This window comes from Scylla paramamosain, chromosome 6 (genome assembly GCF_035594125.1).
Source record: "Scylla paramamosain isolate STU-SP2022 chromosome 6, ASM3559412v1, whole genome shotgun sequence".
Classification (NCBI taxonomy): Eukaryota; Metazoa; Arthropoda; class Malacostraca; order Decapoda; family Portunidae; genus Scylla; species Scylla paramamosain.
Window position 1 is genome coordinate 8,493,377 of NC_087156.1, and position 11,624 is coordinate 8,505,000.

Below are 11,624 nucleotides of genomic sequence, written 5' to 3' on the forward strand. Positions count from 1 at the left end.
TTTTGACCACTGCCTTGACCCTTTTACGGGACTGGCATTTCAGTGGGCATTTTTTTTTATTGATTTTTGTTGCCCTTGGCCAGTGTCCTTCTTACATAAAAAAAAAAAAAAAAATGAAATATACCAACCTATTTCCACCTATTATCCCCATCCATAAACCTGTCTAATCTTCTCTTAAAGCTCCCTAATCTCTTAGCACTAACAACATGATTATTGAGTCCGTTCCACTCATCTACCACTCTATTTGAGAGCCAATTTCTTCCTATCTCTCTCTTAAACCTAAATTTTTCAAGCTTGAACCCGTTATTTCTTGTTCTATCCTGGTTGCTGATTCTAAGAATTTTGCTTACCCCTTGTTATGGGCTGCATTTGCCATCTGTCCATCCATTCACTCGTCCTATCTAAAATCTGCCTGCAAGGCGATAACATCTGATTCTGACCTAATTAATATACCTATCTTTGTGTCATTCGCAAATTTATTAACATCACTACTAGTTCCACTATCCAAGTCATTGATATATATTAAAAACAACAATGGCCCTAATACTGATCCCTGTGGCACCCCACTAATTACATGCCCCCACTCGGATTTAGAGCCATTTATTACAACTCTTTGTCACCTGTTGCTTAGCCATGACCTTATCCAGCCTAACACCTTCCCATCTATCCCATGTGCCCTAACTTTTCTCAGAAGCCTTTGATGGAGTACCTTGTCAAATGCTTTATTAAAGTCCAGATATAAAATGTAATAACTATCACTATTATCTACTGCCTCATGCACAAGTTCGTCAGGCAAGACATCCCCTTTGTGAAGCCATGCTGTGACTGATTTACCAAGCTATGTTTGTCTACATGCTCCCTAATGTTCCTTGCTATTATTGACACCAATATTTTACCCACACCTGAAGTTAAGCTGACAGGTCTATAATTAGACACTAAAGTTTTACCTCCTTTCTTAAAGATGGGTACTACATTATCTTGCCTCTACATTACTGGTACCTCACCTGACTCAAGTGATTTCCTAAAGACAGAAACTAAGGGCTCACTAATAACCTCTTTGCATTCCTTAAGTATTCTGGGATATATTTCATCTGCTCCTGGTGTCTTGAACATTTTAGCCTATCTATCTCCTGTTCCACTATCTCCTTAGTTATGGAAATATCTGTCAGCTCCTCATTCTCATCTGCTCTAAACATCTGTTCACTATTTGGCATATCCTGCATGTTTTCCTGGGTGAAGATAGTTAAAAAATACTCATTCAGAATTTTACTAATCTCATCCCCAGAACTAATCAGCTCCCCATCTGCTGCCTTTAATGGACCTATAGTATCTGTATACCTGATAAAATCCCTTGGCGTCCGTCTTCGCCTGGCTGGCTACCTTTAATTCATAATTGCCCTTAGCTTTCCTCATTAACCTCCTGACTATTCTAGTTCATTATATTGTGGCCTTAAAACTTCTTCACCTGTCCTTAATCTCTTATATATACTTCTCTTCTGCCCTATATAATGTTTTAACCTAGCAGTCATCCATTTAGGGTAACCTGTGATCTTATTGCTCTATACAGGATATTTGCTAACTGACCTGTATGCAATTTATCTACGAAATATTTATACAACTCATCTACATTTACTTCACCTAATCCCCTCATCTCGGCTCCTTCCATCCTCTCCACTCCCTCATCTACTCACCTTGACCTTTAGGATGAGGGAGAGAAGGAAGAGGAGGAAGAAATATCAAAATATAAGAAATAAACGGTCAGATCTTTATGTACTCATAAGACATCTGTCATGTAACTTCACTCACCTGAGTAACACTGCGCATTCCTTGTGATATGCAAAGTTTAAAGGAACTCTTGAAGTCCTGTACATCTGCAGTCAGTCTGTAAAAATGCATATAATTGCCTCATTACAAAGCATAACAATTGTAAAGGCTGCAAGAACATATGAAAGAAAACACACACACACACACACACACACACACACACACACACACACACACACACACACACACACACACACACACACACACACACTTCATGGGACTTAAGTAATGATAATTCAACAAAAATAATAAAATACCACAGAAAAAAAAAAGGAAAGATAATAAAGCACCACAATAATTACAATATATCTGAGTACCTACCTGTTGACTAGTTCACCAGTTTTGTGTTGGTCATAAAAGGCCATGTCCTGCTTGAGGAGTGTGGCAAACAGCTGCTTCCGAAGGTCATCTGCAATCCGCTCTCCCATGCGTGTCAGGAAGGAAATGTAGGAGAGGGTGAAGGCAGCCTGTCACCCATGCACTAATTAATCACATGAAATACAAGCAGAGAGGCAAGTTGTCTTATGAGTATTCCAGTATTGGTGTCTTCATAATTACGGCATAAATTCTATATATTAATTTTAGGTATACTGTCACAATGAAAATTTAAAACATTCTCGGATATAATTTTTCACAGGATAAGATATTCTGCCAATTTTTATAGTTTATTCAGATTATCTAATTTTAATTAAACAATCATTACACAAATAAATGATTGGCCAATATTATTGTATGAAATGTCATCACTTCATTCAACAGTGAACAAAATGTCCTGCCTATCTATTTCTGATGCCTTTCTTTCTCCAGGAATATTCTCCAAAGGGATGGTCAGTATTTTCTATCCCTTCCTAAATATACCTCTAATACTGTCTGATTCTAAAATGCTCAACAATTTGTTTTCCTAAACTCTCTTTGCTCTTAATTAATTTTCCCACTATTCACTTCCATCAATGTTCACATTAAAAAACTAATTTCTTGTATCATATTACAAATATGTATGCACAGACTTCTGTTATTTCTATAAGATTATGCAAATATAATTAGTCCTAAATGACAGCCTTTATTTTTCCATAAGATATCAGTTTATGTCCTGATACCATTAATAAACATAATAATTGGAAAAACACATTCCAGTCATACTTACATACTCACTTCTTTTCACTTACTCACCTGAATGAAATAATACTTTACTAGTTTGAGCACAGGGGCAGCAATTTCCTGGGGGAAACTCCTTCCCTCCCTTGCTGCCTCGCTGGTAAACCTGGCCACCACATTCACCACCTCTCCCAGCAAGATTGGTACTTGAATGTTGGCCAGAGAGACAACTAGAACACTCTGCAATGATACGTATTCCCCTTAAGATGACTGAAAGAATGTGAGAAATGTTTATTTAAAAAAAATATTGTAGGTTGTATTCTTTTCTTGTTTTATAAAATAAATATAGATAACCACACAAAAATACTAGATCTAAAGCTGGAAAACTACAGTGTTAAAATACTGTACATTATACTGTACTGTAAAATACTTTTCATTATAAAAATAAGTAACCTTTTATCTTTTCAATGTCTGTCAAATACTACTATTGAGTTCAACTTCCTTTAACAAACCATTTTTGTGTGAATTTCTACATGAAGAAATGTTTCTATCAACTGGAATCGAATTGGATAGATAATAAATAAAATTACAATGATAAATGCAGAGCAAGGATGTACATTTTCAGAAGCCGATTCTGCATTGCTTTGCACTTTCTTGTCTGCTTTGAGCCACCAAAACTTACTTCTGTTTACATCCAAATGATATAACTTATATCAGCAACAATAAAAACCTCACCATTTTACTGAATAAGGATACTGGGAGCTGTGAGCATGTCAGTTTAAAGAAAGGTGGAAGCCTATACTACTACCACCACACTTCTGTCCTTCTACACAACCCAGTGCATGGTAGCCTGCATTATCATCTCACTCCTCTTATACTGCAGTAATTCATAATCATTGAACTCAGAGCTAAGCAAGGTAACATCATCAGGTATCACACAGCCTTCTATCTTGGAATGAACTATCCTTAAATACATGTATTTTCAACAAGTGCTTTAGCAAACATACACAAAGAGAAAGGTCTTGGAACCAAATGATTTGTCAAAACAACTTGCTGCTATGAAATAGATTGGTAATGATTTTAAATACTTATAGTTTGAGAGCATGAAACTATATTTATTTATGAATTTTCATGAAAACTGGTGATATTTAAGTATTTTATGGTTGCATTCATTAGCATTGCTAAATCCATGTTTGTTTTTATATTCATATCCATTTAAATGACTATGTGGATTCTTCATAACATCTGCTTCGGAGTGTGTTGCCATGACACTAACTTTTTCCTTTTATGCTACAGAGTGACACATTCAGAAACTCTGGCATTCATGACTGCCAAGAGGGAGGGAAGTCCCTGAGAGACATACAGATATGCTCAACAGTGGGATGTGGCCATGGCTCTTCATGGCCTTTAAGACTTAAGCTACTCATATTTTCTCAGCCAATTAATTATAATGCCCAAGATTACATAAATTCAAATTCAGAAAACTACTGACATGTCACTGACTACAGTTGTGACTGTAGCTGTAAACTTGGCAGTTCATTAAGAAACACCCTTGGCATTGCAACAGAATCAGAAATAGTGAGATGACAGGAGAAACAAACAAAGCAAATTTTAAAAACACAAACAATAAATGAGAACATACTAGTTTAAGTAAATGCTTTTAAACTTTTATGTATATTTGAATAATATATTGAATTTTTTGAGATAAAAAAGATACTATAAAAAAAAATAAAGGTGTTTGACAGAAAGAAAGGTCTCTTGAATATTTCATATATTTTCTAACAGACCGGAAACTATTCTCATGCAGAAGCATTAAGTGGGCCATAAATTCAGTCAGTCAGCTAGAGAATGAGAGCTCAGCACTCTGTTCAAACTGACTATGATATACAAAGCTAATGTCCTTGAAGTTCCTGCCCACTATCATCCAACAGAAAAACCTAGCTAAAGGTCTAGCTTCCATCCTACTCCATTTCCTTTCATTCTGAAGGACTTACTACTACAGCAGCCAAGAAGTGATGCAGTTGTGGCTTTAGTAAGTACCAGAAAGCAAGCCAGTCAGTACCTAGCAGAAGTAGTAATAGTATTATTATTATTATTATTATTATTATTATTAGTAGTAGTAGTAGTAGTGGCTTGTACTATTACTAGTACTGCTACTACAATTTTTATTGCAACTACTTTTGCTGCTATTACTGCTGCCGCTCCTGCTACCACTGTTGATTCACTATCGCTGTACAACGCTTCCTCACACTCTCCTCTTCTCTCCTGCATAACTCTTACCTGCCTGCCACTACCAACATTACCACCACCACCATCATCAGCACCACCATCACTACCACCACTACCACCACTATCACCACCACCACCATCACCATCATTATCACTACCAGTACCACTACCATCTCTCTCTCTCTCTCTCTCTCTCTCTCTCTTTCTGGAGTGAACCCTCATAATTTACTCCAGAACCCTCATAATTTAATCTCTCTCAGGATCAGGGCAGACGTCGGGCATCATTGCTTGGGGGGAAGAAAAGACCGCGATCTATCACGCATCTTTACAGGTCACGTTGTTGCTGCTCCTCCTTACCTCCTTCCTGCTGTACTCCTTCCTTTCCTCATTCCACTTATACTCCTTCTTTCTTCCCTTCTTCCTCTTGTACTCCTCCTCTCCCTCCTTCTCCTCCTTCCTTCATTCCTCTTGTACTCCTCCTTCCTTCCTTCCTCGTGTAAATTTGTCCCCTCTCTCCTTCCTTTTGTGCCCATATATTCTTCCCTCCTTCCTCTAGTCCTCCTCCTTCCTTCATTTCTTCTTATATTTCTCATTCCTCTTACATTCCTTCTTTCCCTCATTCCTCTGATCTTTCTCTTCCCCTCCCTCCTTCCTTCCTCTTATATTTATCTTTTTTCCTTGCTTCCTCTTGCACTCCCCCTTCCTCCTTCCTCCTTCCTCAAAGAAACACAAAGAAAGAACAAATAGCAGCAGACTTATTGGCCCTCACAAAGTTGTTAACCAATGGCTATAATACTTAATCCACAGCAAGAGATATAGGATTGTAAAAAGATAAATGTTCACAACTTTACCGTTCAAACTACATATTCATCCTTTTGCTTCCTTTTTAAACTGTTTCTTTTCTTCTTTTTTTCTCTTCCTACTCACTGTTTTACTGCTCCGCTCCTCCTTACTTCCTACTTTATTCGTTTCTTCTCTTTACTTTTTTTTCATAATTATACTTAACATCTTTCTTTTTATTTATTTTTTTCCCATAGATTTATTCTGTTCCTTCTCCTCCTCCTTATCTATCACCTTCCTGAAATAGCTTTTTCACTTTTCTATTGTCTTCCCTTCCTGTTATAATCTCTCTCCTCTATCCTTCTCTTCTTCCACTTTCTTTTATTTCACTTCTTCACTTATTCTTTTTCCCTACCCTCACATTCTGCTTCTTTCTACTCTTCCTTTTTCTTCCTCTTATTATTTTCCTCTCCTTCATTATCATGTTATCTTCATTATCTTAATCTCTTTCTCTTAAAGCTTCTCTTCCTCTCCGTCTCCTCTTTCCCTCTGCCCATCCTGTTCTTTTTCTCCTCTCTCTGTATTCCTTTCCTTTTCTTCCCTGATTCTTCCTCCTTTGTTTTTTCTTTCTTTCCTTTTCCGTTTTTTTCCTTCCTTTTTGTTTTTCCATTCTATAATAGCCTCTATTTTTTCCTACTTTCTTAACTGATTATTTCATTTATTTTTTCTTCTTTTCTTTTCTATCATTGTCTGTGTTTATTTATTTCCTCGTCTTACCCAATTCTTCATCCTTCTTTCTTTCCTTTCTTCCTTCATTCCATCCTTTCTTCTCTTCTTCCTTCTTACATTCCTCCCTGCTTTCTTTTCCTCCTCCTTCCTATTATTATTATCTCCATTTTCCCTCTAAACTTCTTAAACTATTGGTTCTCTTTCATTGTTTTTTTTTTTTTTCTTTTTTCGTCCTTCCTTTATCCCTCATTCATTTCTTTCCTCTTGCTATCTTTTTTTTAATTTAATGTAGTATACTGCTTTCCCTCTCTCTCTCTCTCTCTCTCTCTCTCTCTCTCTCTCTCTCTCCCTCTAATCTCAAGAAGCAACGGAAAAATATCTCTTGCAAAATCTATTCCAGCCGTAAATCTCGAGGTTCATTCTTTATCACCGTAATCTTATTGTGTTTTCCTGTGTTTCTTGTTCTTGGTATTTGTTAAGTTTTACAGCTCTCTTACTGTTTCATTATTTTCTGTCAATTGATTTACATGATTATTTTACCACTGTATTTCACTATTTTACTATATTTCGGTGCTTTATGTTTTACTTGAACTGACTTTGTGTCCTGCTGCTCATCCATCTCTACATACCAGGCCAGCAATCCAACACCGGGTGGCACAAAGTATCACGCACTTATGCGAGTACAGACACCATTCACACTCTTATGTTCTTCGGCCCGTGGTGGTGAAGGATAGCTGCTTATCATATTTTACTGTATTATATTCTGTGTAATAAAGTGCGAGTATTGTTGTATCATGTTAAGAAAAAATGATGACTGTCAAAACTGTACTTATGGAAAATAAATTCGCATTCTGGTTGTAAATCTCTCTCTCTCTCTCTCTCTCTCTCTCTCTCTCTCTCTCTCTCTCTCTCTCTCTCTCTCTCTCTCTCTCTCTCTCTCTCTGTTACTGTCTGGCACTTCGCTGCTACTCTGCGTCTCCCGTTCGGTCTATTTTTCTTTCCATCGTTTCCCATTGTTTAACTTTTTACACTCATCAATTATCCTTTCCAATCTCCCTAATGGCCTTTCCCTGAAATTTACTCATATTTCCGTCCCCTGACTCACCCTCACTCGTCTCTCTCTCTCTCTCTCTCTCTCTCTCTCTCTCTCTCTCTCTCTCTCTCTCTCTCTCTCTCTCATCATATAAATAGAATTACAAGTATAGTTGATTTATCAAAAATAATAAAAAAACTAGATAGATAGTTGAATAGATACATAGACAAATAGATAGATAAACAGATAGACATTTGAATGAACAAAATGGTATAGTTGAGAATAACTAATGGGATAACCTAAATTAAGGAAGATTATACCCACGTTCACATACAAATGGACAGATAGATAAGTAGGCAGATGAGGACAAGTTTTTCTGGCTTCAGGCTAATTCAAGAGAGAGAGAGAGAGAGAGAGAGAGAGAGAGAGAGAGAGAGAGAGAGAGACAGAGAGAGAGAGAGAGAGAGACAGAGAGAGAGAGAGAGAGAGAGAGAGAGAGAGAGAGAGAGAGAGAGAGAGAGAGAGAGAGAGAGAGAGAGAGAGAGAGAGAGAGAGAGAGAGAGAAAGAGAGAGAGATTTTGTTGTCTAGAGTTATTCTGTATAAGATTTATTCTTGTTTTGTTGGTTGTAGTCAGTGTAGTGTGGTGTGCTTAGGATGTCAGAGAAAAACATTAATAATCAGGTTGCCGTATATTAATAACAATATATATATATATATATATATATATATATATATATATATATATATATATATATATATATATATATATATATATATATATATATATATATATATATATATATATATATATAAAGCCGCATTCTGCAGACAGACCGATTGTCCCAGTCAAGCTTCCTTGGTCGCACCCAGGTCTGCATAGAATGCCACAAGGAGGGTCCTTTTGCTGCTCGAGGATGGGAGAGCTGAGGCTGGCACGCGATATTCTACATCCAGTAACTTCCGTACTTGATGAGCCTAAGCCCACACCTGACTCCCAGGCAGCACTCCCTGACCCCTCACCCCAGCATCCACTGGCTACAGCTGATGAGCACAACACCGTAAGGAAGGAGCTCCTTTCGATCTCCATTGAACCTATGGTGGAAATCCCCTTATGGCAAAGAGATGAGCTCTACACTTACAAGGGCATCGTGGACGCTTACAGGAAACAAAGCCAGCGGTTCCAGCAACACTTCTCCGCCCTCGTGGAATCATTTAGTATACTGGACTCCCTCGCCTTTGTTGTCCACCAAGCTCCCTTCCCCACCATCACCACACGGGATGCCAGCACCCTGCCCAGCAAGACTGACTGGAGCTGGCAGGAGGTGAGCTCTACACACTCCCACTGGCAAGCCTGTTGGGGATCAAGAAAGCCCCAGCAGCTGAGAAAGATGACTAAGGACGACAACGACTCACCTCGTCTAACCCCCGCGCTCTTGCGTATTTCACTCCTCACCACTACCACCTCACCTGCTAGCTCCGTCACCAGCACCCCACACACACCACCTTCGACAGGGAGGCAGCACGCTGCGGTGGCAACACCCCTATAGTGAAAATTAGCCTTGCTACGTTGGAGTGGCAAATAAAATAAATCTTCACCAAATCCTTCCTTTGATTATATAAAGGAGACTTAAAGAACATATATGGTAGCAAAACTTAAGACCGAACTTCCGAAGAGGCGATCTGTAGCGCGGAACACCCTGCTACAAACAAGGCGAGGAAAAGTGATGAGGCTGGAAGCCAGATGGGAACAGTGTTGCATCTTGAGTTTCTGGTACGAGTAGCTGTCTGCCTACCATCTCGCCTGATATCCAGTTGTCATCTTCTGTTCAGGGTTGACATTAAACACCGCCCTCCCCCCTCCCCCCCAAAAAAAACCCGGCTTTTTTTATTTTACATGTCAAAATTTATTTCTATATTATATTGATAATTAAGGTCTATATATGTACACATACATAAAAAATGTAAAAGAAGTCAAATCTGACCCGCTAATTTTCTGTAAAGCACAAGTTAACACAGACTTTGTCCAACCAGACCAATCTGTATCAGCATGACCTAAACAAGTATCTGATCTTCATTAAAAGTGTAAAAATCTTTCAAGATCTAACTCTACTTGTAATTTCTGGAACGTAGCGAAAAACATCTTCAATAACTTTGTTTCTTCATCTTTCCTTCTTTTATTTCAATCTGATGGCACCACTGCCATCTCATTTATTTCTAAAGCTGAACTCTTCTTTCAAACCTTTGCTAAAAACCCTACACTGGAGGATACAGGGCTTGTTCCTCCATCTCTTCCACCCTTTGACTACTTCATGTTACCCATTAAGATCCTTCGCAGTGATGTTTTCCATGCCCTCGCTGGCCTTAACCCTCGGAAAGATTATGAACCTAATGGGCTCCCTCCCATTGTTCTCCGAAACTGTGCCTCTGTGCTTGCACCTTGACCAGTCAAGCTCTTCCAACTCTGTCCATCAACATCAATCTTTCCTTCCTGCTGGCAGTTTGCCTATATTCAGCTTGTTCCTAAAAAGAGTGACGATTCTAATCCCTCAAACTATCGACTTATTGTTTTAATTTCCTGCCTTTCTAAAGTTTTGAAACTATCCTCAACAGGAAAATTTTTAAACATCTATAATTTCACAACCTTCTATCTGATCGCCATCGAGACCAGTCTACTGGTGATCTTCTGGCTTTCCTTACCGAGTCTCGGTCATCCTCTTTTAGTGATTTTGGTGAAATTTTAACTGTTGCCTGCGGCATATCAAAAGCTTTTAATAGAGCCTGGTACGAAGCTTTGATTTTTCAAACTATCCTCCTATGGCTTCTATCCTTCCCTCTGTAACTTCATTTCAAGATTTCTTTCTGACCGTTCTATTGTTGATGTGGTAGACGGTCACTGTTCTTCTAAATCTATTAAGAGTGGTGTTCTTCAGGGTTCTGTCCTGTCATCCACTCTCTTCCTATTATTCATTAATGACCTTGTAAACCAAACTTCTTGTCCTATCTACTCCTACGCTGATGATACCACCCTACACTTTTCCACGTCTTTTTCGTAGACGTCCAATCCTTCAGGAAGTAAACAGTTCACGCAGGGAAGCCACAGAACGCCTGATTTCTGACCTCTATAAAATTTCTGATTGGGCAGAGCAAACTTGGTATTGTTAAATGCCTCAAAAACTCGATTCCTCCACCTATCAACTCGACACAACCTTCCAGACAAGTATCCTCTCTTCTTCAGTGACACTCAACTGCCCCCCTTTCTAAACTAAACATCCTCCGTCTGCCCTTTACTTATAATCTAAACTAGAAACTCCACATCTCATCTCTAGCTAAAACAGCTTCTAAGAAGTTATGTGTTCTGAGTTGTTTCCACCAATTTTTTTTATCCCCCTCCCAGCTGTTAACTCTCTACATTACTACAAGGACCTTATCTGTCCATTTTTGGAGTATGCCTCACATGTAGGGGGCGTTTTCCACTCATACCGCTGTTTTAGGCAGTGTAGAATCAAAAGTTTTTCGTATTATCAACTCTCCTCTGTCTTCAATCTCTCTCTCATCGCCTCAGTGCTGCATCCCTTGCTGTCTTCTGTTATTTTCATGCCAACTGCTCTTCTGATATTGTTAACTGCATGCCTCCCCTCCTCCAGCGGCCTCGCTGCATAAGACTTTTTTTTCCTCTCATCCCTATTCTGTCCATCTCTCTAATGCAAGAGTTAAGCAGTATTCTCAATCATACATCCCATTCTCTGGCAAACTCTGGAACTCACTTCCTGCTACTGTATTTCCTTCTTTCTATGACTTAAACTCTTTCTAGAGGGAGGTTTCAACATACTTATCCTGTACTTTTAAGCGACCGGCACCTCAGTGGACCTTTTTCTTTATTATATTTTTGTTGCTCTTGGCCGGTGCCCCTCCTAAATGAGGAAAAAAAAAAGA

The 11,624-nt window shown here is 38.6% G+C and overlaps 1 long non-coding RNA gene across 1 annotated transcript; it reads right to left on the reverse strand.

Moving 5' to 3' along the window:
* Positions 1 to 1,695: 1,695 nt before the first annotated feature.
* On the reverse strand, positions 1,696 to 3,150 carry LOC135101094 (uncharacterized). Its single transcript, XR_010269015.1, has 3 exons — positions 2,995 to 3,150; positions 2,146 to 2,291; positions 1,696 to 1,882 (listed from the first exon to the last, which is right to left on the reverse strand). It is a non-coding gene; the product is annotated as an uncharacterized LOC135101094 (long non-coding RNA).
* Positions 3,151 to 11,624: the final 8,474 nt, after the last annotated feature.